General features: G+C 40.9%; 1 long non-coding RNA gene across 1 annotated transcript in view; it reads left to right on the top strand.

Moving 5' to 3' along the window:
- The window catches only part of LOC109303464, a 16,897-nt gene extending 11,200 nt beyond the window's left edge, over nucleotides 1-5,697 (top strand). The window contains exons 2-3 of the long non-coding RNA XR_002099126.1: nucleotides 3,332-3,339; nucleotides 5,686-5,697. This is a non-coding gene — a long non-coding RNA (uncharacterized LOC109303464). The remainder of the gene's footprint in view (nucleotides 1-3,331; nucleotides 3,340-5,685) is intronic.
- The last annotated feature ends 518 nt before the right edge of the window (nucleotides 5,698-6,215 follow it).

Here is a 6,215-nt window from a genome sequence, read left to right as displayed (position 1 = left end):
GCTCCGTTCTTTTCCCGGCACTGCAAGAAGTTTTGGTAAGTTTCAGCTCCCCCCAGAGGTCCTCTTTTTTCCCCTTTTTCTCCTATTTTTTCTGCTTTTTCCCCCACTGGAGCTCCCGTCTCTCCGCCTTGCTCCGATCTCGGAGTTTCTACCCTAATACGCAGCTCCAGAAGCAGCATTCCTCAGGTCTCCTCGCCATGGCCGCACTCACTCCCGTGGCCACATTCACTCCTTCACATATATATTATGATCAAGTCATGGTAGGTGAGAGAGAGGAGGTGGAGGAGGCTGGGAAGCACTGGTAGACAAGTCTGACCACAATGGGGCATCAGATACCGAGGAGGTCAAATACTCTGAGCCTGTTACAGGTACTTAAAAGTAAGGTGTGTAGTGCACATATCCCATACATGGAAATAATTAGCAATATTAGCACTATCTATGGTAATACAATGCAAGGTGTCACATAATCATAGAATTATGAAACCATAAAAAACCTGGACCAGCAAGGAACTCAAGCTAAGATCAGCTATACCTAAAATCATTCTTGACAAATATTTGTGTAACTTAAACACTTTCAGCAATGGAGGTTTCACAAACTACCTAACTAATATATTCCAGTGCCTAACTATCCTTACAGCTAGAAAGTTTTTCCTAATACCTTACCAAATCTCCCTTGATGCAGCTTAAGCCAAATACTTCTTATTCTACTCCCAGAGGACATGGAGGATTTATTACCTTCCTCTTTGCAGCAACCTTTTAGATAATCCTGTCTCAGCAACAATTTCTAGGCAAAAGGTTACATCAGTTTCAGAATTCAAACAAAGTCTTCATCCATACTATGTCCCAAGTACTACACCATCACCCTTATGGCATCCATTCAAATACCTGGCTTTTTGGGGGGTACACCTTTCTGAAAATTCTGCCCCTGACATTTCTGCTTGCCATTAGGAGACCTAGGATTTTATTATTTCATTATTTTTTCTCACAGAATTCAGTTATATAATTGCCTCATATTGGCATCAAACACTACAAAAAATGAAATTTTTAAAACAATTTCATTGTTTAGATAAAAGTTTCTCTCTTCAATCTGAAATAATAAAATGGCAGAAATAAAATCTCTTCTTTTAAGTAAAATGAATGTCCATAACCAATTAAGGGTTACACTCTTTGCCACTTTACACACTTGTATGCCACACATGCAGCTATGCAGTTGCAGTTTTCCCCTGAGGACAAACAATATTGTCCTGTATGCACACCAGTAAAAAATGGGGGGCTCCCATCTCTGAGCCCAACAGCCAAGTGATTGCCCAGGGAGAAGGAGACCCAGGTTACAGACCCTCCTCACTCAGAAGATTTAGAAGCTGCCTCTCAGAAAAGTATTCTAACCACAAGACCCCGGGCCTGTCCTTTCCCAAAGCTGAGCCCCTGCATCTTGCTTTTAATATTTATTGGATAAACAACACTACAAATGTTTCTGTCCCACTGGGAGCAAAAGCCCAGGCTAGAACTCAGGTCTCTCTCCCACTCATATAAGCAACCATCTCAGGGAGCCATACACCCACTGGCTTCTTTTCTTTCTTCTGACTACACACATTCATCTCTCTCTTAGACGCTTGTTAGGAGTGGGGGAGGTGGGCGGGCAACCTAGCTTCATGAGGTAGGCTTAAGAAGGGTCTGGAGGATGCCTAATCTGTGACCTGGGGCTAAAAATGCTTTCCTGTAAGGCAGAAAATAAAGTTTCAAACCCCTCTGACAAGTGTCCTAACTGCTAGGCTATTGGGCCTCCAGTCTCCAACACCTGACAGCTATAGTTTCTCTATGAGCAAACTTTTGGGACTTACAATGCCTTAAGTACTTAAGGACTTACCAAGCCTGGGTGATCCTATTTAGCTATGCAGCTGCACGGCCAGAGCTCAGCCATATTGAGCATACTTAGTAGGTACATGCACAGTTGAATGCTCAGGGCTGAATTATAAATTGTGCGTAAACACCAAAAACTGCAGTTATGAAGCTGCATGAATGCCAGTGAAGCCCATAGGCTGAAAGAGGATTTTGCCTTAAATGTTTCCTTTTTCAGAAGACTGCCACTGAAGTGTATGCCCTTAATTTTCCCAAGACTACACAGGTTGCATACGATCCAAGACTCCTCAAGCTTTCAAAAAGAACTAAAAAAAATCTTCTGTTGAATTTATCTAAAAAAATCAACATTTCACCCACCATTGATTTACGACATTGTCAGCAACTATGGTCTATAACAACACCACCAAATCAGTGCCAAAATCTCTGGAAACTTTATTTGCCCACACATAAGACCTGAATTCTTTGAAAAAAAATTATCAGTATACAGGACTCAGAGCCTTATTGTCAGGATGATTCCTCATAGTAGTAAGTATTATATCCATCAATATATCTTACAAAGAAAAGGCCTACCTGGGTGGGGAGGAAGCCTTTTGAAAGACAAACAATGAAAATACAATTTCAGAAGGCTTATTTTTCATTATAAGGAGGAAAATAAACACAAATGTTAACATACCTTTGTTTCTATGACCAAACCCCATTTTTCCACTGTTTAAGGTTCCTTCCAGCTACTTCATTTGTAACACAAGAAAGCAAACAATCAGAAAATATACAGCTCCACTTTGAATAGTAATTTCTTATTTACATATTCCCCATTTTAAGTTGTCTCATTAAATGCTCACTGACAAGAAATTCTTTTATATTTTCTATTCTTCTTAGCTAGCATTTCTCCTCCTGTCTCCCACTGATCAAAACTGTTTTATCTGAAAGATGATCTGCAAAGAAAAAAAATTGTGCTTTATTTTCCACATTAAAAATTCAGATTTTCTCTAAGGCTTTATTCCCACAATACACACCAGGAAAACCAACTTCTGTGACAACAAGGACCATTTTAAGTGGGCAGGACTCTACCAGTAGCCCTACACACCAACCAGCCTCTAGGAAGGCAGAGGGTAGAAGTACAAAAATAGCAGCTAGTATGCCTGTCTCTGCCACCAGCACTGCAACCACTAACAACACTTCCCCATGTACAGCTGCTCCCCAGAGCACTCATGTCTAGCTATACCTCTGCTTATACTAAGTCCTAACTTGCTTTTTCCTGAAAGAGTAGAAATAGCACAATGGGATTATGATGTCATCTGTGACAATAGTTAAAATTTTTAGTCAAGTTGAATTTTCATTTAATAGCTATTTAATTCAAATGAATCACAAACAATGGGTGAAAAACTACCCATGTGAAAAATCAATATTCCCCTCCCTCCAACTGGGACCAGGGCAAATTCCAGTTCTTAGGTCCTCCAAGGAAGCTTTTCAGAAAATCAAGTACTAATACACATCATATTGCTAATATGATTAAAGTTTAAAAGTCCTTGAGCAAGGCAAGTCTCATTTTCCCCTTTGCAGATCAAGTTTAAAAAGAAGAATATTTATCTATCAAAGCCACTTTTTCAGATGTGGCAGCAGCTCCTCAAGACTTTTCCTAGGAATCACATGGCTTTTCTTCCTAACGTGAAAATTGCCAGATTTCCTTTTGAAGAGAATTCCTGCTCTAGCATTAGAGACAGAAACTTATTGGTAACACTTTGATTTTTTATTATTACCTTTCACATATCCTTAGTAGTTGCCAGTCCCTCTGTGGCATTATCAGTTTCATTCCTGCACCCTACTGAGAGGCAAGTCCATGCTGCCAAACACAGTATGAGGGCTGGACTCAGGAAAAGAGTACTTTTGATAACAGACCACTAAATTCAGCAGAAATGCCCTACTTTACTTTTCCAGAATAGGGGAAGCTAAATCAACTATTGTAAAGAAAATACCTGCCTTTCTTGGAAACTTTTTTTTTCAGAGTAACCTGAATAGTGACAAAAGACTATTACAATGTGATATTATTCACCCCAACTGTAGCCCTGGGAATATTTAGCAAGGACAAACAAGCTAAGCCAGTGCAACTTTGACAACAACCATTTTTCTTGTAATCTTAAATATATATTAGGTAGGATTCCCTTACCTAATTAACCTTTCTTATATGGGATACTTTTGCATCACTGAGTCAGCACAGCCAAACTAAACTAACCTTAGCAGCAAAGGCACCTAATAGCAGGAAAGAGAGGATTCAAGCCAATGCTGCTAGTCAGGCTGCAACCTACTACTGCTGCTAACTGAAGAAGTTAGTTCATATTAAGTAGTCTATAACTATCAGACTGAAAGATCTGGATTCTGGTATGTAAGTACAGTAGTTATGTATATTTTTAATAGTGTTAAAAGAAAAGTATCATAGTTGCAAATCCAAGCACTCAAAAGTTAGGAGATTCCAAAATTAAGGCTGTTCATGCAACATTAATGTCACTCCATTGTATGTTATAACTGTGTCCTTAATTATACAATCACATACTATTTTTATAATGTGATGCATGCTGCCTCATTCAGTGTAACTTTAATACACCTCCCTTTGCGGTTATGACAATTGGATTTCCTGAAGCTGTGCCACCTCCTCATGGGAGAAAAAGCATAGCAAAAACACACTGGCAGCCATATACTCTTAATAGCTGACAAGAAGGAAGCTTTCACTGGTAGCTTTTAGATGGAAAGTAGCTACCTGAAACTACATTTGTTTGGCTTTCCTATATGTACGGAAAGAGCTAGCAAGAGAATATGTTGGGAAGTGTTTTTGTCAAAGAATGATGCCATATTGCAGAATTCAGGGATAACCAGATGAGGATCGCAAAGAGTTCAGTTCCCCATCTGTTGGGGAGAAGGGGAGAAGGCAATATTGGGCAGTTAGTGCAGCAGCTTGCAATGTCAGGGATTGTTAACTTTTTTGTGTTCATTCAAAATGATATCACTATAATAAAAGCCTAGTTCCTTTTTTGGGTATCAGTGCTTCCTGTACTTCAAGCTCAGAATCTTTGCACCATGGATTCAATAGCCTCTATGTCTGTCATTCTTTATTTTCTGAATCAATGGCATCTCTTCATAGATCATCAAATATTTTCATTTCTTGGTCCTCTCTTCTGGCATCATCCAGTTTTCCTTCTCTTGGTCTCACCACTGCTTACCACCTTCCCCACATAGACTCTACTTCTTTTCACTAACTGTGCATCCATTTCTAGTCTTCTTTTACGCCTCTTTCAGAAACATAGTAATAAAAGGTTGAGCACTCTGAAGCCCTGATGCCTTATACAGCTCCCAGATTGTGCCCAGAAGAGGATCAGAGCCCATGAGAGTCTGGGTCTAACTGCTACTCTACTTTTACAATAGAGTTGGTTGTTGTGTTCTGTTTCAACACTTTTACAATGACTGTCTGGTGCTTATTCTTAAAAAAGATAGAAATTATTTAATTGCTTATGAAGATGATAAGAAGGCTCTTTTATTTCCCAGGAAATTCTCTGTGGTTTATTATCTTAGTAGCTACGAGAATATAGCTTTAGAAGCACTCCTGATAGCATTTACACTCACTCACCCAAGACTGGACAAACCCCTCATGGACCTGCCAGCCCCCTGCAATCCCATGAGCCCCTCCCCTCCACCCAAGTTAGTTTCCTCAGGCTGCCTATGCAATTCCTGGCAGTGGAGAACACCTGCATACCCTGCTCCCAGGTTAGGTTTAGGTGGCTTAAAGTAAGCTGCTTAAATCTAAACCAGGTACCACAAATGCTTGTATGTACCCAGTGTGTCTGTGATGGCACCAAGCTGTTCTTCAGGCTGCTGCCATAAAATTAGCTCTATCCACCTGCTCTCGCTGAAACCCAAAGATGCCACTCCATGCTTCCTTTGACACCTCTGTCTCCAGTGTGCTTGAGTGCAGTGGCAGGAAGGATCAGATTTCCACATCCAGAATGTGTAGGGCACAAGCCAGGGCTTCTGTGGCCCTCTCAAGTGTTCTGCTAAAAGACTGCATTGGCTCCTTTGCCACGTGTCTGTATTTTAGGGGACAAGGTATCAGCACTTTTTAAATTTATTTTTTTAAATTGGGCTGTAGATTTGGTGGACTTTTCTAAATGTCTACTTGTCCCGGGGGCCAAGGTAGCAAGGGACACTTACCTGGAGCCCAGGACAGGAGAGACGCAGTGACGGAGGGAGAACCCGCGCGGCTCGTTAGCCACCTTTATGTACAGCTGCGGCCAGCAGCTGACGGTGACGTCAGATGCCGGCCGGCAGATTTAAAAATGGCAGCCGCCGCTCAGGAGGCAGCAGATAGC

The sequence above is a fragment of the Gavialis gangeticus genome, unplaced genomic scaffold, assembly GCF_001723915.1.
Source record: "Gavialis gangeticus isolate Ggan-Ray unplaced genomic scaffold, GavGan_comp1, whole genome shotgun sequence".
Taxonomy (NCBI): domain Eukaryota; kingdom Metazoa; phylum Chordata; order Crocodylia; family Gavialidae; genus Gavialis; species Gavialis gangeticus.
Note: the sequence above shows the minus strand (reverse complement) of the source record. Positions and strands in the feature narration are given on the sequence as shown.